This window comes from Cuculus canorus, chromosome 25, assembly GCF_017976375.1.
Source record: "Cuculus canorus isolate bCucCan1 chromosome 25, bCucCan1.pri, whole genome shotgun sequence".
NCBI classification, from domain to species: domain Eukaryota; kingdom Metazoa; phylum Chordata; class Aves; order Cuculiformes; family Cuculidae; genus Cuculus; species Cuculus canorus.
The window spans coordinates 3438299-3462184 of NC_071425.1; the positions used below are offsets into that span (position 1 = coordinate 3438299).

The 23886-nt window shown below is 49.5% G+C and overlaps 1 protein-coding gene across 3 annotated transcripts in view; it reads right to left on the reverse strand.

Annotated features, from left to right (window-relative positions):
• The window catches only part of ASIC2 (acid sensing ion channel subunit 2), a 537867-nt gene that overhangs the window by 92759 nt on the left and 421222 nt on the right, over nt 1–23886 (reverse strand). The window lies entirely within an intron of this gene.

The window sequence follows — 23886 nt, forward strand, 5'->3', positions numbered from 1 at the left end:
GGCAACCTGGGCCAGGGCCTCCCCACCCTCATCATGAAGAAATTCTTCTGTCTAGTCTAAATCTGCCCCTCTCCGGTTTATACCCATTGCCCCTCGTCCTACCACCACGAGCCTTTGTGAACAGCCCCTCCCCAGCTTTTTTGTAGCCTCTTCAGGTGTTGGAAGGTCGCTATAAGGATATGTGGCGGTCTCCTTGTAGGCACAACCTTAACGGTCATTAAGGTAAAATTAAAGCAGCTTGCAAAAATAAGCTTCATTTATTCCTCAATTTGCTCTTTCCTCAGGACGTTCCCAAAAGCCAATTTTTTTTTTCTCTCCTCCTCTCCACTCGCGAGCCTTTCCAAGGATTAATTTGCTTATTTGAGTCATCACGGTTTGGTGATTTTTGGAAAGGAAGATGAATGAAACACAAGAAGAGGAGAGAAAAACTGTACTTGGCGGTGGCGAGGATGCACCTCGAATTCTGAGTTCAGTTTTGGGCTTCTCACACCACGAAGGACATTGAGGGGCTGGAGCATGTCCAGAGAAGGGAACGGAGCTGGAGAAGGAGCTGGAGAACAAGGGTTGTGAGAGGAGGCTGAGGGACCTGGGGGTGTGTAATCTGGAGAAGAGGAGGCTGAGGGGAGACCTCATCACTCTCTACAACCGCCTGAAAGGAGGGTGTAGCGAGGTGGGTGTTGTTCACTTCTCCCTGGTAGCCAGCGAGAGGACAAGGGGACATTGCCTCAAGTTGCACTGGGGGAGATTTAGGGTGGATATCAAGAGGAATTTCTCTGGTGAAAGGGTTCTCAGGCACTTGCGGAGGCTGCTCAGGGCTGTGGTGGAGTCGCCATCCATAGAGGCATTTAAAAGATGAGCAGATGTTCTCCTCGGGGATATGGTCTGTTGGCAGACTTAGCAGGGCTCAATCGATGGTTGGACTTGATGGCCTTAAAGTTCTTTTCCAACCAAAACCATTCTATGATTCCATGAAAGCAACATCCCACCTCTGTCTCCGTTTTCTCTTTCAATAAAGACTCTCTTTAGAAAGGCTCCCAGCACAGGACAGCTTAGCTTTGAAAAACGCAGTTTCCTCCAGCAAGAGGTTATTTAAACCCAGATGTCCAACTCTGCCCGGGAAGAAATGGGTTTTGCTTTTGCCAAGTTGTGGGGATTCAAACCTTGGAGCTATCTGCAGCCAAGCTCATTGCTCAGGGCTCTGCGAGGCACAGCTGAGCCCCGCGACACCACGGGGAAGAGCTAAACGAACCGAGCCCTAAACCAGCCTCAGGGCAGCCTGAGCGTGTGGACTCCAGCGCAGTGATGTTCCCGTCTGCTCCCAACCACCCCACCATCCCAAAGCCAGGGGAGGACACACACGGGGCTTGTAGCTATCAGATCTGCTCCCCATGGACTTGTTTGCCCCTGCCAGCTCCAGCAATGAGAGTATTTGTCCCTAAATAAGGGCTGGTCCTTCCCAGCTCCATGCAGGGGAGGGAGCAAATCCCACCAGGAATGGTTGGGAGGTCTATGAGCAAATCACACAACAGCATCTCTTTTAAAACTTTGAAAAACGAGCGTCGGAGATAGATATCCTTCAAGATAAGATATCCTTTAGGATCTGGAGAACAAGTCTTAGGAGGGGTGGCTGAGGGACCTGGGACTGTTTAGACTGGAGAAGAGGAAGCTGAGGATAGACGTTATCGCTCTCTGCAGCTCCCTGAAAGGAGGCTGCGGTGAGGTGCGTGCTGGTATCTTCTTCCAAGTAACAAGTGATAGGATGAGAGAAAACACCAGGGGAGGTTTTGACTGGATATTAGAAAAAAATTCTTTACTGAAAGAGTGGTGAAGCCCTGGCAGAGGCTGCCCAGGGCAGTGGGGGAGTCACCATCCCTGGAGGGGTTGGAAACACAAGGAGATGTGGCACTTTGGGTTCAGTAGGCACAGTGCGGTTGGGCTGATAGATGGACTGGATGATCTTAAAGATCTTTTCCAGTCCTAACGATTCTATCATTCTATATCCTTCTAACACCGGAGTCCAAGGTTTGTTCCAAGTCCTGGCCCCACAGCTTAGGTTTATTAATTTGGCAAGGAAAAATGGGTCAGGAACTCACAGCTCTGGGATCTCACCTGGGGCCAGCATCAAACTGCAAGGAAAGAGGGAAGACTTAGACTAGACATTAGGAAGAAATTCTTCATGCCGAGGGTGGGGAGGCCCTGGCCCAGGTTGCCCAGAGCAGTGGTGGCTGCCCCATCCCTGGAGGGGTTCCAGGCCAGGTTGGATGGGGCTTGGAGCAACCGGATCCAGTGGGAGGTGTCCCTGCCAGTGGGAGTGGAACTGGATGGGCTTTAAATTCCCTTCCAATCCAAGCCATTCTATGACTCTATGATCTCTGCCAGGCCAAACTGGAACTTGACGCCCCTGCATATCCCATCCTCCCTAAGAGGTGCTGTGCCATCCATGTTTCCTTGCAGATATGGGTTAGAAAGACTTCAGAGAGACTTAAATTCTCTGGTGAATTTTTCAGCCCGGCTATTACGAAAGAAGGGGAAATTTCCAGGTTAAATGTGTTAAAAAAAAAAAAAAAAATCCTCAAATTACGTATATAAATTACAATCCCAAACTCAAACCAAACTACCCACAAAACAGCAAGGAAATCAAGCCACCTGCCCTGATGCGTCCTGCCCATCAGTCTTGAAACCATTTATTCCAATCCCCCTCCACCCAGTTCCCATTAAAAATCCACTTTTCAGACGCTGAGCTCATTGCGTTCCCGCTCCACACCATGGCAGCCTGTTCCATTCACAACTAATTGCTAACAAGCTCATTACAAGATGAAAGCAGCAGGAGTGGAATGCTGGAATTCCTTTCTGCCTGTCTGCGAAGTGAACAGCTGGCCACCAAACCCAGAGCACTACTCTAATTAAACAGTAACGGAAACACCTTCAACAACGGCAAAAAAAAAATACCCCTTTCCCTCCACCGTAAATGTTCCCTCCTCGAAGTTCATCAGAGTTTTGCCAATCCTGAGCCCGTTGCCAACTGTCGCGCTCCCAGGGAGAGCAAGAATTCATGATCGCAGCCCAGCTGGGTGCTAGGAGGTAAAAAACATAATGTGAGGAGGTAAAGCAGATGTTGGGAAGATAACCTTGCTGGAAGAACAAGGACTCGTGGAGAGGGTGGTGAAAGGCTGCTGCTTTGGAGCCACATTGTCCAAGTGAGGCTCAACTCCAGAGCAACACCAGTTTTGCCAGAAAATTGAGGAATTGCATGATGTGGTGCTTGATTCATCGGTGTTTCTTCTCTTAGTCAGTCACCGCTGTTTGTTTTGCTCCGTGCCACGCTGGACACCATAGATACACAGAATAGTTCGGGTTGGAAGGGATCTCAAAGATTCCACTCCCTGCCATGGGCAGGGACACCTCCCACTGGATCCGGTTGCTCCAAGCCCCATCCAACCTGGCCTTGAACCCCTCCAGGGATGGGGCAGCCACCACTGCTCTGGGCAACCTGGGCCAGGGTCTCCCCACCCTCACCATGAAGAAATTCCCCCTTCTGTCCAGTCTAAATCTGCCTCTCTCCAGTTTATACCTGTTCCGTCTCATCCCACCCCCACAAGCCTTTGTGAACAGCCCCTCCCCAGCTTTCTTTGAGCCCCTTCAGGTACTGGAAGGTCCCCACAAACTCTACCAGTCCTTGCAGACCACTTGGCGGTGGCAACGCTGCACCTTGAATTCTGGCTTCAGTTGCTTCAGGTGCACCAATTCCTCCATCACAGACACCCAGAGCTTCCAAACAACTTAAGAGGCAGAGCATAAACCAACCCACGGAATATCCCAACCCGCTGCTGATCTTCTTCCAAAGCAGCAGCACGTCTCCGCCATGAGGAGATTTAGCCTTGTTATATACCAGCTTTTCTTCCACCCATTATTTAGTTGCCGCTGGGTTTGATATTTAAAAGCTAAGTAAGCAAAGGAGCTCTGTGCATACCGCAATCGTCGGTCTCCTGCTATGGCTGGGATCCCCAAATCAGCAGACAGGAGCTTGTTTGCTTGATGTCTAACATGAAAAGGGCATTGCCTTTCTGAACCCAGAGGAGAGAAGATGAAAACCGAGCAAGTGTCAGACTACCGCTAACAAGCGCTGATGTCTCAGGTACTACTTCTAAAACAAACAAGTTGCCAGATACCAAGCGTTTTATCTGGCTTTTTCTTGCTCTTGTTTAGTTGCTGGGAAACCACTTCTTTCGAGGCATCTCAGACCCTTTTGTCCTGGTTGTTGTTCCTCGACAAAAGTCAAAACTCTTGGCGTGAGTCCACTCAACACCAGCAGGGAGGTGAGAAGGGACTGTGATCCCATGGATCAGAAAATTAGAGGTGAAGACCCAACCACGGCACTGCCACCCCTCTTGGCACTGGGCTTTTTAAGACCGAAAAGTCAGCAGTCCCACTAATAATCTGTCTTTACACAGCAAGGTTGGCCTTGATGGTTCAATCTTCCCTTCATCTCCACTGGAGCTCATCTTTAATAAGACAGGCAGGAAACAAAGGCCAAAGAAGCAAAACTACTTCATAAAGGTGGAAGGGAACCAAAACAAAATGCAGTATTTTCAATCGAAATTTGCTTGGGCTCGCATGCCTGCTTGTACAGAAGGAGATGGCACCATCCCGGTGCTGCTCGAGAAGGCTGGTTTGTCCAGAGTCACCCATATATATATAGAGTCACAGATATCTAGGATGTAGTGAGAGTGCAAGGAAGAATGGCTTTAAATTGGAAGGGGGAAGATTTAGATTAGACATTAGGAAGAAAGTCTTCCCAATGAGGGTGGGGAGGTCCAGGTTGCCCAGGGAAGACGTGGCTGGTGCCCCTGGAGGTGTTCAAGGTCAGCTTGGAGAAGCCTCAGGACCCTTTTGGAGGTTAGAGAGGACTCACAGCTCACCTTATCCTAAATACTGTAGGATGGGACGATAGACTTTCTGTAGGAACACCTCTCTGTGACATGAAGTTTAATTTTATCTCTGAAGCGGAGGGTTGTTTTCCATTCCCCTTACAAATATATTAACAGTTATGATTGTGTAGGGTGCAGGAAAGGAAAATCCTCTCCCTTTTCCAAGTCTCCTCTCCATCACTCGCTCCGCAAGTGCATTAAGCAACACAGGGACTGTGGTACATCCCACCAGCACCTTCCCCGAGAGGCAATCACCACCCAAGACAGGATGACAAGCCAACAGGAAGATCCCCAAAACAGCAACGCCTACAATGCTATTAAAAAGGTAGACCGGTGAGTCAGCCAGGCTACAAAATGCAGAGAGGAACACATCGTGCGCTATTTTTAATGTTTGGATAGCACAAATCCCACCACCCACCCACCTACCACAAACTCAAAGCTCTTCCCCGGCACTTGGCATCTTTCTGCCTGCCTTGTTTGACCGTCTGCAAACCTCTCCAGATGTTTCCAGCACCAAGGGAGTTGTTACAAGAGATCAGAGTAGCTTATCAAATGCACAATGCTTCTTTGTGCGAGGCAAAAACAGAAAGGAAATCACCTTGGTTGATCTTGTTGGGATGTTAAACCACATTTCTTATCTCCAGCCCTGAAGCCAGCAACTTCTTTTGGGTGACCACTTCTTTAACAACATGTAGAGACATCATACAATAACCCTGGGCTTTCATTGCACCCCACCAAAGCTCTGGGCTGTGTAATCGCACCATAATTTTATGTTTAAAGGCCAGTACAGAGGACACCCATGAAAACCTCTGGTTTTGGGGTGGCTGTTTATAAATCTAAGTGCTTAATCCTTACAATTGTAAAGGAAAGCTTGGAAATCTCATATTTAGCAATGCCCAAACCAGAAGGCAAAGCACGAATACTGAAAAAAAATCTTTAATCCTCCCCAAAATGATATTTTTATTAATCTTCAGCCAGCTATCCGGGTTTGTTCCCGATAAACCACTTGGTGTGCAATATCCTCACCCGTGCTGATATACAGAAACTCCAATGGAGTTGCTCCTACCCAGCCTGTATAAAGCTACAAACCCTGCAATTTTTGTTGATGGATCTCATTCCCATGTACGTATTATCCTTCCCAGGGGTAGCAGATCTCAAATTCCAGAGCCACTCTAAATACAACCTCTGGAAGGAAGAGATGTTAGTAGGGAAAAGCGACCTGCAGCTTCATGGAATCATAGGATAGTTTGTGTTGGAACGGATCTTAAAGACCATCCGGTTCCAATCCCCTCCACCATGGGCAGTGATGTCCCACTGGCTCAGGCTGCCCAAGGCCCATCCAACCTGGCCTTGAACACCTCCAGGGATGGGGCAGCCACAAATTCCCTGGGCAACCTGTTCCAGTGTCTCACCACTCTCATGGGGAAGAAATTCTTCCTAATGTCCAGTCTAAATCTGCCCCTCTCCAGTTTACACCCATTGCCCCTCACCCTATCCCCACAAGCCTTTGTGAACAGTCCCTCTCCAGCTTTCTTGTAGCCCCTTCAGGTACTGGAAGGTCACTATAAGATCTCCTCAGAGCCATCTCTTCTCCAGGCTGAACAATCCCAACTCTCTCAGCCTGTCAGCCTTTCACCAATGCCGTAACCAATTACTTGATAACGATGATTTAATTCAGTGGGAGTAGTAAGGCAGGGGATGAGATTCCGTTGAAAAGAAGTACCTTCTTGTGCAAAGTCAAAGTTGAGCAATTTGACTCTGTGAGCGACAAGTCTGTTGAAAAAGAGCAGAGATTCACCGGCAGAAGCCGCCCAGGGAAGCGGTTGAGTCTCCATCCCTGGACGTGTTTAAAAGATGGGCAGATGAGATGCTCAGGAATGGTTCAGTAGTGGACAGGTACATTTGGACTTAATGATCTCAAAAGTCTTTTTCAACCAAGCGATTCTATGATTATGCAAATACAAAAAACGTGGATTATAAACCACTCGCGCATCCCACCAGCAGAAATCCCCTGAGAGCCAAGACAGAGGAACAGCAGGAGTTGAGATGAAGCTTGTCCAAGCAGCAAGTCACGCTGTCACAGGACACTAATGAATGTATTCTCTGTCCAGCCAAGAACATTATTTATACCTGCCTCCTCCAATGGCTTTGCTACACAACTGCCATGAACACATTGGCAAGGGCAATTAATTTAGCACAATTAATTTGGCACAAAAAAAGTTAAGCCAGGAGAATCAACAAAAGTAAAATGACAGTGAATTGTACATAGCTTGGAAAACATCAAAGGCAGAGGACAAGGGGTAATGGTTTTAAACTAAAAGGGAAGAGGTTTAGACTAGATATTAGGAAGACATTTTTACACTGAGGGTGATGAAACCCTGGCAAAGGCTGCCCAGAGCGGTGGTGGATACTCCAACCCTGGAATCCTTCCAGGTCAGGTAGGACGGGGCTCTGAGGAACCTCAAGAGTTGAAGACGTCCCTACACACTGCAGAGACATTGGACTGGATGACCTTCATGATGCTTTCCAACCCGAACCATTCTACGATTCTATGACTTTCTAGAGCATGGTGACACCTGGTCAAAAGGTGTGTTCAGTATTATGCGGAAAACACTGCTCAACCTACGCAGCAAGGTGGGTTGGGCAAAGACAACCAAAGAGCCAACAAGCAGCCAAAAACTGGGCATGGCAACAGGAGAAACGGGCCAAGAAATGCAGCAAGAGCAGCAGGGAGGTGATGGAAAGGAGAAGGAGGACCAGAGAAAGTCACTCAGAATGATGCAGAGCACCAAGGAAGACGCCTTCTCCAAAGGCTGGGCCAATTCAGGGGCACAGACGGGGCCAAGAAGCATCTGGGAGCTTGCAAGTGGGAGGGAAAAGAGCCATCCAGCGCAGGAGCATTCATCTGTTCCGTCTCTCTCCTCGCTTCGCTTGCCTGGCAATAACGCCCTGACAAAGCCTCTGCCCTCCAGTGTCATGAAAACATGATCTTAGAGTCAGGAAGATCATACTTTTAATGCCTGGAAACTGCATTTTAATTATTTAATGAGAGAGCAGCAAGCAGAAACCATGAAACTCGAACAGCCTCCTACAACCACAAACCCACCGCTAGAAAGCAAGGGGCTATTATCTCATCAAAAGGTTGGGGACTTCTGTGCCCCCAGCCCCAGCGTGGAGGAGAAAAGGGGAGGTCCAAAAGCAGAGAAGGCAGAAGGATGGAGGATTAATGCTTCCAAGCACATATGGAGAGTGATAAACTTGGTTGGAGGGAAAGGAGGAGGAAAATCGTATCCTGGGCTGCATCCAAAGCAGTGGGACCAGCAGGGTGAGAGAGGGGGTTCTGCCCCTCTGCTCTGCTCTCACGAGACCCAACCTGGAGCCCTGAGTCCAGTTCTGGAGTCCTCAGCACAGGAAGGACTTGAAGCTGTTGGAGCAAGTCCAGAGGAGGCCACGGAGATGACCCAAGGGCTGGAGAACCTCCTGGAAGATGACAGGCTGGGAGGAGTTGGGGTGGTCGCTAAACCAGTTTATCCTCAGCTGAATGCAAAACCGCATTCCTCCCAGAGAGTATATTTTCAACATAAGGTATCACCCTGCCTTGAATTATTCACTGCAAAACAATACTTAAAATATTTACTGCACAAGGTGACAAATCCAGACGTTGCACACACATAATCCCAGCTACCTAAACCATCGTAAAATCAACACGCTCCGTACTATCAAACACATCAATCATTCTGTTTCTAATAACGACTACGTCCATATATTCTTTTTGTAGAAACCTCCTACAAGCCCTGGATGACTTATTGCACCTACGGTTGCAGCTGGATTCTGTGCGGTGCATTTGATTAGAAGTTATCGACACTCGCTCTCATGCATCTGCCAACATATTTCAGCGGAGCAACCAGCCAAGGATGCGTGCAAAGCTCGCTGATGGTTTTCTTCTGAGAAGCGCATTTGCTTTTTATCTTTAGAAACTTTGCTTCCTTTTCTCTACTCCTGCATCAAACTGAATTTTAGAATCAAAGAATGGTTTGGGCTGGAAGAGTCCTCGAAGCTCCTTCAGTTCCAACCCCCCTGCCACAGGCAGGGACAACATTTCCCTCTGGATCAGGTTGCTGAAAGCTTCATCCAACCTGACCTTGAAGACCTCCAAGGATAATGGGATTCCAGACCCATTTTCCTAAGTATTTTGACCACCACGTTTGCCTTCATGCAGAGAAGGAGATCGCTAAGTCTCTTCCCACCACCTGGTTAAAGACTGCAAGGAAAAAGAGGGAGTTTCCTCTCCCATAAGGACATCTAGAAGGAAGTTTTCCAACATCCCATTTAAAAACAAGAGGCACAAAGCACGTAGGATGTACACAAAGTCTTTCTCATTGACGTCGCTACTTCGACAGAGAAAAGCCAAAGACTCCTGGTTGGAACTGCAAGACATCAGGGAGCACAAGCCCAGGTCACAGCACAAAGGACATCATGGACCAACTCCATAGGATTTTGGATGAACCCTGAAGCATCCTCACACGAGAAACAGCAGCTACTCCTCTAAGAGAGCACAAATAATCAAATACAGCCTCGAGCAGACTGACAGCACTGCACATGGAGATGTTTCCAACGTGCCCTCAAGCCAGCGCCAGCTTCACCCCTTCTCCAACTGCTTGCAAAAAATACAACATCTGCCAAATGGTGAAGCACCGGCAAAAGATGCCGAAGGGATTAGTGAAGTCTCCATCCCTGGAGGGGTTCAAAAAGTGTGCAGGAGTGGTATTTTGAGACATAGTTTAGTACACACGGCGGGGTTGGACCAACGGTTGGACCCGATGATCTCAGAGGTCTTTTCCAATCTTAACGATTCTATGAAACCCGTGCTGGTTTTGAAGTAACTCGTAGCTAAAGGAATACAGCTCTAAGGTCAAGTTGCTGATGCTTTTGATCCTGCCCATTGCGCGGACAGATTGGGGTCCTTCCGCAAGAGCGGGTTGGGAAGCACCGGTGCATTAAGTCTAATAAAGCTACAGGATAAGGTTATTTATTTTTGTCCGTAACATATGTTGGGAGCCTGTACAAATTTACACGCCCACAAAGAGACCCCTTCGGTCATTACATAAATCTACTCCAAAATAGAGTGCGAATTTCCTCTTGCAGCTTTTCCTTGGTTCCAGCTGTTGAACTGTTCAACAGGCTAAAAAGTTTCAAGTTTTAAAAGGCCAAGCGCAAGGTCCCAGACCTGGGTTGGGGCAATCTCTGGTTTCAATACAGGATGGGAGACGACATGATTGAGAGCAGCCCTGAAGAGAAGGACTTGGGGTGCTGGTTGATGAGAAGCTCAGCACGACCCGGCAACGTGCGCTCGCAGCCCAGAAACCAACCGTGTCCTGGGCTGCATCAGAAGAAGCGTGGTGAGGAGGGTGAGGGAGGGGATTCTGCCCCTCTGTTCCTCTCTGTGAGACCTCACCCAGAGCCCTGTGTCCAGTTTTAAAGAAGGAGGAAATGGAACTGTTGGAACGGGTCCAGAGGAGGACATGGAAATGATCTCAGGGCTGAAGCACCTCTGCTATGAGTGCAGATTGAGAGAGTTGGGGTTGTTCAGCCTGGAGAAGAGAAGGCTCCAGGGAGACCTTAGAGCAGCTTCCAGCGCTGAAAGAGGCTCTGGGATAACTGGGGAGGGGCTTTTACAAAGGCCTGGAGAAACAGGACAAGGTGGAATGGCTTTAAGTTGGAATGAGGAAGATTTAGATTAGACATTAGGAAGAAAATCTTTGCCATGAGGATGGGGAGCACCTCACTCAGGTTGCCCCGAGCAGTGGTGGCTGCCCCATCCCTGGAGGGTTTCAAGGCCAGGTTGGATGGGGCTTGGAGCAACCGAATCCAGTGGGAGGTGTCCCTGCCCATGGCAGGGAGGTGAAAATGGATGATCTTTAAGTTCTCTTCCAACCCAAACCATTCTCTGATTCTATAAATGCAAAAAAAAAAAATAACAACCAAACCACAAAGGTTTCAGTCTTTTCCAATCGTATTATGCGACTCCTCTCTCACACTGGCGACAGTAATTCCTGCTTGTGAATCACAGCTAATTGTATTATAATAGGCCATTCTTCTTGATTTAATATACCGTATGAAAATCAGCATGTGAGCGAGTGTGGTCATAAGATTAGTAACAGCTCGAGTTCTTAATTTATGTTCACGCACTTTATTATTGAAAAATTTAAAGCTCAAGGGTGTTGAGGAGGATGTTTTGCTGGAGTTTGTTTTATATTCCAGAAGTAAATTACAAAACTGGGGGTGAGGGGAGTGGAACAATCAAAATCAAATTACAAATACCTGCTCCTACTGCATGAAATTGCAGCGCTCAGGGAGAAGGGAAAGAAACCCCAGAGGACAAATTCCCCGAACTGCCTGAGAGTAAAATGAATCAGCGGCACTATCACAGAGGTTTGTGACAGCAGGATTCCCCATTTTAGGAAAGAGAGAAGAAAAGGATACAGAAGACTGCACTCCAAACAGATCAAGATTTGGGGTGACTTCTCGCTGGGTTAGAGATTAGCAGAGGGAGGGGACTGGGATTGGGAAAGGAAATTAGGGAATCAGAATGGTTTGGGATGGAAGGGACCTCAAAGCCCATACAGTTCCACCCCATGCCATGGGCAGGGACACCTCCCACTGGATCCGGTTGCTCCAAGCCCCATCCAACCTGGCCTTGAACACCTCCAGGGATGGGGCAGCCACCACTGCTCTGGGCAACCTGGGCCAGGGCCTCCCCACCTTCATTGGGAAGAATTTCTTCCTAATGTCCAATCTAAAACTGCCCCCTTCCAATTTAAAGCCATTCCCCTTCATCCTATCACTCCAAGTCTTTTTACAAAGTCCCTCCCCAGCTTTCCTGGAGCCCCTTTCAGTCCTGGAAGCTGCTCTAAGTTCTCCCTGGAGCCTTCTCCAGGCTGAACAACCCCAACTCTCTCAACCTGTTCTCTTAAAAGAGGTTCTCTGGACCTCGGGTCACCTTTTATGGCCTCCTCCTCTTCCAACAGTTCCATCTCCTTCTTATGTTGAGGATTTCAGAACTGGACACAGGGCTCCAGATGAGGTCTCACAAGAGCGGAGTAGATGGGCACAATCCCGTCCCTCCCTGCTGGCCACGCTGCTTTGGATGCAGCCTGGGACACCGCGGGCCTCCAGGGCAGTGCGTAGACATTGCCAGAGGGGTGAAAGAAGTGGTGTAAACACAAACAAGGTGAGACAGAGCAGAAATGCGTAGGAAACTGAGAATTGCAATCAAGCAAAGGGCAGAGGAAAGCAGAGGAAGAAGAAACAGCCCCACTGCTGAACTCTGGCCAAGCCTGCCTACCTGCTTTTAAGCCTTTTTAGGCCACCATCTGTCTCTTGAGTCTAATTTTTAGTTCTTTAAGGCATGGGCAATCCATTATAGGCAGGATTTCCCCACCCAGCTTCAGGCTCCACGTGCGCACACAGCGACCGCTGTCGCTGCAATAGGAATTAAGGGCATCAGAGCATCCCTGCCTTGGGACCACCCTTGGAGACCGGTGCTGCTCCACGGTAGGTGCTGACTCCAGGCTGACCTCTGCCTGCGCGGTCAGAGAATGGAAAACGTCACCTTGGGTGGCATCAAGATGCAAAACTTAGAGACAAAGAATACGCACGCAGGCTTAACCCTGGTCAGGGATAAATGTATTTTGCAGTAGAACCCTGCGATCCAACTCAAGCACTTCTCCTCCATCCCTGCTCAGGAGGCAGCAAGCCCACAGCCACAGGAAAAAAAGCGAGCCTAAAGGGAAAAAACTCATCCCAGCTCCAATTACAGTCACCCCGTTGGGAAAAAACAACAGTTACTGGAGCCGTCTGGGGATGCTGCAGAGCCCATTGTGGCACCATGTAACGCTCCAGCTGGGAACAAGCTCCAGCAGGCCAGTGATTTCAGGATAAATGACGTTACCCTGAACTACACCTAGAATAAAGGGCAAACCCCAACAGCCTCTGGGGGATAAGAGGCTCCCCACAGCCATTTTCACCGAACAACCTCTCAGAAGCATCTTGCAGAGCATAAGAGCAGCAGGAATCATAGAATTGCTTGGTTGAAAAAGACCTTTGAGATCATCGAGTCCAATCGCACCCGTCCACGACTAAACTATCCCTGAGCGTCTCATCTGCCCATCTTCTAAACACCTCCGGGGATGGAGGCTCCACCACCCCCCTGGGCAGCCTCTGCCCAAGAACCCTTTCTGTGAAGACATTTTTCCTGATGTCTCAATCTAAACCCACCCTGACGCAACTCGAGGCCATTCCATCTCGTCCTACCACCTCTCACTTGGGAGAAGACACCATCCCCACCTTACCACGACCTCCTTTCAGGGAATTGTAGACAGCGATAAGGTCTCCCCTCAACCTCCTTTTCTCCAGGTTAAAGCCTGATTTATTCCCACCCTGCAGAAGACCTGGATTTCTGCTGGGTGGATTTCTCCTCCCCACACAGTCTCCTTTGGTACCAACAGAACAATACAAGAACGATTATTATTCACGCCCCATACGTATTAGTAGATGGTTGGTGGATCCTGAAGCAATTTGCAGATATTAATTAAGCCTCAGCAGAATCCCTGAAGGGTAGGTAGCTGTAATTACGGCCCTAATGATATTAATTCAGCTGCAGGGCAGCAAGTAATTATTTTGAATCTATTATATAACTAAAACAAACCTATGTTGATGATTCCATGTTAGTATGCAACTAACCAGTGTTTTGTTTCCTGACTGATGGCGCTGCAATAAATGGAACAGAAAACCGAAAAGAACTCGTAGAAAAGAAAACCAAACAGCAAAGTCCTGCTAAAAATCCTTCCTCTGTCTCTGCGGTCTGATTTGACATGCGGGAAGGGAGCAATGCCATCTGGGGGGACCTACACAGGACTGAGAGGTGGGGCTGTCTGAACCTCGTGGAGTTCAACAAGGCCAAGCGCAAGGTCCTACAGGTGGGTCAGGGCAATCCAAAGCACAAAGAGAACCCAGCTGGGGAAGGGATTGGGAACAGCCCTGAAGAGAAGGACTTGGAGCGTTGGTGGATGAGAAGCTCAACGTGAGCCGGCAACGTGTGCTCACAGCCCAGAAAGCCAAACCATGTCCTGGGCTGCATCCAAAGCGGTGGGATCAGCAGGACGAGGGAGGGGATTCTGCCGCTCTGCGCTGGTGAGACTCCACCTGGAGCGTCGTATCCAGTTCTGGAGTCCTCAGCACAGGAAGGACATAGAGCTATTGGAGTGAGTCCAGAGGAGGCCACGGAGATGATCGGAGGACTGGAGAACCTCCTGTATGAGGACAGCCTGAGAGAGTTGGGGTTGTTCACCTGGAGAAGAGAAGGCTCCGCACAGACCTTAGAGCAGCTTCCAGGACCGAAAGGGGCTCCAGGAAAGCTGGGGAGGGGCTCTGGATAAGGGAGTACAGGGAGAGGATGAGCGGGAGCAGTTTTCAGCTGAAAGAGGGGAGATGGAGATGAGATCTCACAAAGAAATGTTTTCCCTGTGAGGATGGGGAGGCCCTGGCCCAGGTTGCCCAGAGCGCGGTGGCTGCCCCATCCCTGGAGGGGTTCAAGGCCAGGTTGGATGGGGCTTGGAGCCCCTGATCCAGTGGGAGGTGTCCCTGCCCATGGCAGGGGGTGGAACTGAATGGGCTTTGAGGTCCCTTCTACATCAAACCATTCTATGACTCTACAACTCCTCTCTCCCAAACACACTCATCTGGTCTCTCAACAAGCAGCACGTCTGCAGATCCCTGCATGAAGCGGTTTGATCCAGTGCTTCAACTCAGGGACAAAAGAGGAACACAGACTGTGAGAAACTCCAAATTTTCCCTGTGGTAGCAGGAAAACCTTAGCTGAATCATTCCCCCACTGAACACAGTTTTTTCACCTTTCCTGCCTGAAATAACAGCCTCCATAGTATTCACCCTAAATGCTTACCCAGATTTTGATAAGACCTATCAATCAACACAGTTTAAACACTTGCATCCGGACCCAGGTCAAGTGGGATGCAAAGAACTGGATGCAAAGGATTCAGGAGCACGTAGCAGCACAAGCACAACCCAGTCCTGTTCTTCCCAACTCGGTGGGCCAAGAGGTCACAATCCTATCTCCCCTTACAGCCACACGATCCGTAGCACATCTATTCCCCACCAGCCCAGCAAGGAGCCCGAATGCAAAGGTCTCCTCCTGCTACGAACCAGTTTCTGGCCAAATCTAGAGGAAAAATGATCCTAGTGCAGCCTCCCACACCAAGAAGACACTTAATCGTCAAAGACATCCTCTACATCAAACACCTGCAGTGCAGCGCTACCCAGAAATAAGGACCAAGGGGGCTGTAAAACCATAAAACAATGAACCTGCCATCCTTCTTCCTAAATTAGCAAGGCAGAGCAGGCTTCCCTGAATGCCCTCATCCTACACAGCCTGAAGAGTTCACGGCAAAAGCCCAGGCAACGCATCTCCACGTCAGGTTGAAAAATGTCACCGTAGCCTTCCCGGCATGGCGTATTGATGGAGCTCGGAGATGTTAGTGCTGACCCAGCAGCGAGGCGCGTCCCTCAGATCAGTTTTCTGCCAGCCTTTAAAACCCAACGTCATTTGTCAAATGAAAAGAGAAAAAAAAAAGAGGTGAGTCAGAGAAGCTTTACTGGACCAATTTGATTGTCCCCGTGACAGTAAAAGATTGTTTTCCACGGTCTTGATAGCTTCTCTCCAGTAGAAGACCAATTAGGCAAGTTTCTATCCACCTTCACCTCTGAATCTTCTTGGTCCAACTTCTCCTCTACTCAGCACTGGTGAGGCTGCGCCTCGAATCCTGGGTTCAGTTTTGGGCCCCTCACTCCAAGAAGGACATTAAGGGGCTGGAGCGCGTCCAGAGAAGGGAACGGAGCTGTGGAAGGGTTTAGAGCACAAACCTTATGAGGAGCAGCTGAGGGAGCTGGGGTTGTTCAGTCTGGAGAAAAGAAGGCTGAGGGGAGACCTCATCACTCTCTGCAACTGCCTGAAAGAAGGTTGCAGTAAGGTGGGGGTTGGTCTCTTCTCCTTGGCAGCCGGTGACAGGATAAGGGGAAACGGCCTCAAGATGTGCCAGGACAGATTTAGGTTGGATATCAGGAAGAATTTCATTACTGAAAGGTTTGTCAAACATTGGCAAGGGCTGCCAGGGAGGTGGTGGAGTCATCATCCCTGCAAGTATTTAAAAGATGAGTAGATGTTGTACTTGGGGACATAGTCTGGTGGTGGACTTAGCAGGGCTGGATCAATGGTTGGACTTGATAATCTTACAAGGTTTTTTCCCAATCAAAATCATTCTGTGATTCTCTGCTCCACCCCAAACACATCCTCATTAGAAGCTTCTTCCTCAAAGAGCCACATCCAGCTCTCACAGCCACCTTGGCTTGGAGAACCTCCGCAGCTCCTCTGGTCCTGCCTCATAAATCAGTCCCTGCATTCGTACCTCTTTTACTGCCGTTATCCTGCACACTCGCCTCAATTTATCAGTATTTTTTTCCTTTCAAGGAGCCGCTCCAAAGACAGAGGGTGGAAAAATACAGTTTTGTTGCAATTGCTTATTATCTTCCTCATGTCTGGAAGGCTACTGGGTTGCGCTATGTTGAAAGGTACCAGTAATGTCTCTATCTAAAATGTGTTTAAGTAAGAATTGGCTAAAAATGTTCCAACAGGAGAGTTTTCAAAGCATCTCCATTTTCCATGGAAAATTATTACAGGGTTCTGCTTCGACTATATGGTCTACACTTGATGAGAAGACAAAAAGTCAAGAAGGTGACACCAAACCCAAGGGTTTTACATGATGGAAACTTTAAACAGCATATCTATTGGGCGAAAAGAAAAGTCAGGCTAAGTCCCCCCAGAGATGGGAGGTCTGCATTTCAACCAGAACTAAACCACCTCCTTAAAGCCAGAACTGGGAAGGAGAACCAGCCCTTTCCAAAGCAAAACACACACCTTCTCCACTCCAGATGCCAAGAAGCAAAAAAAGGCTTTGGCACAACGCCATGCTGATGAAGATTAGCACATCAAAAGGGCTAATTCCAACTCCAAGGAACCATAAATGTGAAAATGGGAACCCCTCCACACCAATTCCTGTCACTGTCAGGCTAAGCTCCCTGCACTGATGGGTTAAGCACTTTAATTCCCTTCCAGTCCTTAGACCTGGTGCTCCCAGCACCATACCCACCTCCTCTGTCAGCGAACCCCCTTGCCACCCCTCCACTCAAACATCACAGCAAAAAGCCCTTACAAATTCAGCTGCAGCACCAGGGGAAGGTTTGCCCGCTGGTTCTTCGCTGCTGTGGTCTATCAATCGCATCAGACAAGATAAATTACGCTATCTGCTGCAAAAAAAAATAGTAATAAAATGGACTCAGGCACCCACATTCCAGCAACATCCCATTTCAGGCTCCTAAATCAAAAAGATGCGATAATAAAAAGCCCTGCAGAGATTCTGGCCACCACCAAAGGAGCTGATTCTCTACAAGCATTAAGCTCTGAAATTAAATAAGATGAGAAGCCCACAACCGCAGATCATGCGCGCTTGCTCCATGGATTCATTTGGGATCTTTTAAACTCTCCAGAGCAAACATGCTCTGGAAGGGCTAGTGCGGCATCAGCCTTGGTCCCCACCACTCTTCTTCAGTAGCTCAACACCCATCGGGACCTTAAAGCCCATCCAGTCCCACACCCTGCCACGTGCAGGGACACCTCCCACTGGACCACGCTGCTCCAAGCCCCATCCAACCTGGCCTTGAACACCTTCAGGGATGGGGCAGACACCACTTCTCTGTGCAACCATTCCCCTTCGTCCTGTCACCCCAATGCCCTTGTAAAAAGCCTCCTTTCCTGGAGCCCCTTTCAGTCCTGGAAGCTGCTCTAAGGTCTCCTCAGAGCCTTCTCTTCTCCAGGCTGAACAATCCAACTCTCTCAGCCTGTCCTTGTACGGGAGGTGCTCCAGCTCTCAGAGCATCCTTGTGGCCTCCTCTGGATCCATTCCAACAGCTCCATACCCTTCTTACGTGGGGGATTCCAGAACCGGACACAGAACTCCAGCTGGTGTCTCACCAGAGTGGAGCAGAGGGGTTGAATTCTCTCCCTCGACCTGACGATCCCACCGCTTCGCATTCAGCCTAGGACACGGGTGGCCTCTTGGGTTAAGAGCACACATTGTCAAGCTTCTCATCAACCAACACCCACAAAGTCCAACCCAGGTCATCTCAATTTTTATTCCCCAGCCCAACTGCAGTCACATTCACCTCAACCACCAACTCTACGGGAAAACTGCAATATCTAACTTCAAAGCTGGGTCCAATTGACCCAAACATACATTAAATGCCGCAAACCCCTCTTCGGAGCCATCTTTCCCAGCAAGCACCATTTTGGGTTGTACTTCAGTTCAGTCCTCATTTCTCCTTGGATTCTCTAACGCTAACTAAGACAAAATTAGTAATATTACTTAATGCCGTTGCAGTCTGGTGAATAGAGCACGGACTTGGCAACGCTGCTTTAATGAGCAAGACTGAATCCAACTGGCTCCACTCGTAGTTCACTTAAACGGCAGTTGTACAAATCGGGAGCATATTTAAAGCTTCAGCCCCACATCAGCATAATTAAATGCAACCCAGTTCCCTTCCAAACGCAACGGTAGCGGCAAGCCAGACTTCAGTTACGTTTGGAACTGGCGCTAAAACCTCCCTCCTCCCTGAAATAATTAAAATAAAAATTTCAGATAACTGAGGTCTGTAAAGGAATTGGGTAAAATAGTTTGTTTGTAGCAGAGGGAGTAAAATTGCCAAACAAACAAACGCAACGCCCGCGTGCTGAAATTACTGCGCAATTAGTGATGGTGGTGCTAAATGTGGTGCTTGCAGCTCCTCCGAGCCTCGGTCCACCCGAGCTGGCGGCGCTTCCAGGCACAACGAAACCTGATGTGAAGGCAGCGCTGGAAATGCCTCATTAATTCAGCTTCACATCGCACACGGCTTATTTTTTTGGGGGGAAAGACAGCAAAATATCCTCATTTTCCTGCAGCAAAGCAGCACCCACTTCACCCCTTCAGGCGCCCGTTCTGGGGTGACATACAAATAGTTTAATACAAATAAATGGTGAGCAAATAAAACCACTAACAAGTATTGACTGCAGAGGCTTTGAAGCAGCCCCATAAATCACAGCCTTCAACAGGGCTTGTTTTACCGAGTTAGGATGGAGCCCAAACGCCACCGTCCCTCCCTGCGACGCCTTTGCAAGGGGCAGGTCGCCAGCTCCAGCGTCCCAGGCAGAGCCGCAGGTGACAAGTTGTATTTGGGAAGTTATTAAATCCCCAGTGAGGGAATTAGCCCCTAAATCCCAGCTCGTGGGATGTATTAATAATTTTGTCGGCAAGAAAAATAACAAATTCAACCCCCCTCCCCCCCAAAAAAAATAATCAAAAGGAATCAATAAACAAAGAAAGACAAACTGTTTGGAAATAAAGAGAGCTCGGTGGAATCAATCAAAACCCAAATTCAAGCAGTGCAGAGCGATGAAATCGTCCGCTTAATCCCGATATTCGGTTATAGATAGATGGGGCCATTCCTACATAGGAAAGCGAATACCATCCTTAATCATTAATCTGCCCGGTTTGGATAGGTTTCTACTAGAAACTGGATGACGTTTCTGAAGGACGCAGCCACTTCGAAGTCTCCGAGTCAAGGTGACAGTTGAGTACGAGCGTAACCATCGCTTTGTGGAGCCACAGAGGCTTTAGGTCCAACCTATGGGAATGAGTAAACCTACATCCATTGATGAAGGGGTGCGAGAGTCCACCTCAGCCATATACAACCATTCTCAGCTGGCTGGAAAACGCTGCACGCAATCGATAACCCCTGCCTTGTACAGGCAAGAGAAGAATTCAAACCAGAGTGTTCCTAAATGTGCCCAAGAAGGTCAATAGCATCCTGGTCTATACCAGACACAACGTGGCCAGCAAGAGCGGCGAGGTGATTGTGACCCTGTGCTCAGCTTTGGTGAGACCACACCTCGAATCCTGGATTCAATTTTGGACCCCTCGCTACAAGAAGGACGTTGAGGGGCTGGAGCGTGTCCAGAGAAGGGGAACCGAGCTGGGGAAGGGGCTGGAGAACAAGGGTTATGAGAGGAGGCTGAGGGCAAACCTCATCACTGTCTACAACTGCCTGAAAGGAGGTTGTAGTGAGGTGGGTGTTCGTCTCTTCTCCCAAGTAACAAGTGATAGGACAAAAGGAAATGGCCTCAAGTTGTCCCACTGATTGGAAATGAGGAAAAAATTCTTCACCAAAAGGGTTCTCAGGCTCCGGCAGAGGCTGCTCAGGGCAGTGGTGGAGTCTCCCTTCCTGGAGGGATTTAAAAGCCAGGCAGATGAGGTGCTCATGGATGGTTTAGTAGTGGACAGTTATGGTTGGCCTCAATGATCTCAAAGATCTTTTCCAACGAAGCGATTCCATGATTCTATGAAATAATCTAAACACACCCCACTGAGACAGTTTAGTCCTGAAGTGCCGAGTGCCACGAATCGGTGCAACTCCCCCTATATTTACACCCACTGGGGAGTAAACCAGCAGTGCCGGCTCCAGGTGGTGGTTTTGCTGGGCTCATGCTCAAGTGACCCTTTGGTTTTTTCACGTTACAACAGTGCAATTGCTACCGCACCCGAACGGTATAAACAGAGCTAAGTTGAAAGGAGAGGCTACCTCTCGTACGAGATGCTCTAACAGAGTCAGAAAGAATAAAGAGATCAGTTCTCTCACCCAGAGCCTTTTCTTCTGCTTCAGATCTAAGGACTTATTTGCTCAAAACCGCGTCTGGTTTGTCATTTTGGTTTCTTTTCTTACCCAATGAGAGCTATAACCCTGCAAGCATTACCTCATTCTTGTCTTTTGAGACAGAAAACACTCTTTGAGCATCCGAGCAGGTATCAAACCAGCAAAATACCCTTTACACCATCATTTTATCAGTTTGCATTTGATCTTTTTCACCGGCTTTGTTTCCCACCTGCGCCCGGGTCAAGCCATGCAATTTTCTTGCCCCTCCTTGGTGTTATTTCCTCCCAGCTCTGAAGAAAAGCAGAAGCTTCAAGTAACCCAGACCTAAAGGGGTGCCTGGGGCTGCCCGATTCCTCACAGCAAACCCCAAGCCTTGGGTTTGGCCCCTCAATCCCAGACCACACGGCCCTGGGGAGCGATGTCACCCCGCTACGAGCTCTCCAGACACAAACCAAACCCCTGAGAAGTTGTTTCCAGCACCTCCTCGAGAAACATCTCTCTTTATTAGGGATTCACAGGTGGAAAAAGCTCCTCAGCCTTTATTCAAGGACAACGCAAAGGTCACTCTCTTTCGCTTTAAAACAAGAGAGGAGGAAGGACGTGTCATGACGGTGGGAGTTGGCACTGTCCCCCCCCTCTCTCTCTGCTTCACGCAGCAACTTGGTGCAGGGAAGGCAGATGCAGTTGCTGCCCTCGGCGCGGAGGGCTCCCATCTCCCTCTCCCTGTGTGTCCCTCCATAGGGCCACGCACCCTTTGGGACGGGAAGAAGGGGAAAAAATCCCCTCTATTTTTCCCATTTCCCCAATTTGAATGATTCCATGTGCACACACAGGTCTGACAGCAGAGACGGGGAGCGCTCCCCTGGGCCACGTCCTCTCAAAAAGCCTCTCAAGGCTGACACACACCCCCATCTCCTTCCCTCCCACCTCAAGGGGTGGCTTTTCAGATCTGGCCAAGATCTGATGGAGAAGACCATGTTTGTTAGCCCTCCTCAGCAGTATAAAACAGCTGCTGCAGAGTAGATCACTGCGACCACTCCCCACAGCATCCTTCATCCACGTCAAGCCAAAAGAGCGCTCCAGGCTTGACAGTTCTTGGGACAGCGTGAATCACGTTGCCTCGCTCACCACCACTTGGAAGAAGAGGTCGTTACGACCTGCAGCCGAGCCTTACTGATGACTTAGCGAACAGCATCACGCTTGTAAACTTGGGGAAACTGGAAGAGAGAGAGGCAGCTCTTCACAGCCCAGAGGCTGAGTGCCTATTTCTACTTATTACTCCCCAATTTCCTTTGGCCACCGCAACCGGTTTGCACGCGTGTCCTGCTGAGAACGGGCCCGCCTCAACCAGGATTCGAAACGTGCCGTTTCTGCTCATCTTTGCAGCAGCACGCGCTAACTCGACACTCCCGAGCATCTCAATCCATCCCACAGGGATTTTTCTCTCTTCTCCCCTTTGACAATTTAGCAGCCAGCGAGGCTGATGTGACAAGTCCAAAGAGACAATTTCTTTTGATTTTCGGTATGCATCTCAGGCAGCACTTACAGAACAGGGAATTCAACTCCTCTCCAGCGTGTGAAGCAGCAACAGCTCCAACGAGTTATCTCTCCCTACAGACAGCAGCACCACTAAGAGCAGCAAGTACTTAATCACAGTGTACACCTCTCTCTCCTGGATATCTGCAGAGATTGGAAGAGCAGAATATTCCAGCACAATAAACATCCAGCTGCTATCGATGAAGTAGAAAGGGTCATTTAAAAGAGTCTAGTTTCAGCTTTCATTTAGAGATAACTGCGGTTCAGCATCTCCTCTTACCGCATTGTCGCTCGCAAACAGTCCCACAGGAATTTATTCAAACAAGAGATTGTGCCTTAAGTTTAGGGATTTGATCCCCCCCAGAACCCTCAGCTGAGCTCCCACTGGGTGCAACCCCCAAAGAAAGAGCCAAGGGGGGCCTTTTTAGAAGGTAAAAAAAAAAAGCAGCAGCTCCAATTAGCAGCGCTGATCATTTGCAACCCAAATCACGCCGCGACACACACAGCTGCGCAGGGGGTGCAGCTCAACGAACCCACGAGGAATTTGTTGGGCAGCCAAAGGAGCAGGCGAGCAAACTAAAAGCAAGCTGCCCACCCCACGCCAAGCCCTGGCAGGCAGCCCGGGAGGGGCCCAGCTGCCAGCATCACCCCCCCTCCTCCTCCTCCCTCCTCATCTCTGCTCCCCGTTGGGATGGAGCAAAGCTGAGCCGAAGCCTGAATCTGCAGCCAGAGTTCACCTGAGGAAAAACTTTGCCTCCCAGCTGGAGATAGGAAAAAAAAATAAGCCGCGATGCAACTATGCTAAAAGCAACAGGGAAAACGCGACAGGAGCAGCCAGGATGACTGCAGGATTAATATTATCATCTAAAATATAAGGGGGGGCAGCAAGGCGCCCCACTGCTGATGACAGAGTTACCCTTAAAAAAAGAAAGTGCCTTTGGTCCAGAATAGAAATAAACCCTCAAGGAAAGAGCCTCACTGAATGAGCTGCTTTGAAGAGCGGGGGGCAAAGAGGGGGGCAAAGAGGATTTTGAGGCTCCCGGGGCTGCTGCCCCCCTCGCTCACCCCAAAGAGCTGCGTGAGCGTGGGAAAAACACCCCCCCAGGGTTGGGGAGAGCTCGGAGCGAGACTGGGGGGTACAGGAGGGATACAGGGGGGGGATAAGGGTGGCAGAAGAGTCTGGAAGGGCAATAGGGGGGGTGAGGGGGTTGGGAGCAGCAGGGGGGTCTGGGGAGCAACAGAAGGGTCCAGGGGGGAGAGAACCGGGGGGAAGGCAGAGGGTTCTGCTGAAGCTGGGGTGGCGAGGGGGGGTCTGAGGAGCACTAAGGATGGCAGGAGGGTCCAGGGAGAGGTAGAGGAGTTCGGGAGGGCTGAGGGTGACAGGGATAGGGAGCAGCAGGGGTGTCCAGGGGGAGCTGGGGGGGGCAAGGATGGTCCAGGGAAGGCTGGGGAGCAGCAGGAGGGGGTCCAGGGAAGGCTGGGGAGCAGCAGAGGGGGGGGTTCCAGGGAAGGCTGGGGAGCAGCAGGAGGGGGTCCAGGGAAGGCTGGGGAGCAGCAGGAAGGGGTCCAGGGGAAGCTGGGGAGCAGCAGGAAGGGGTCCAGGGGA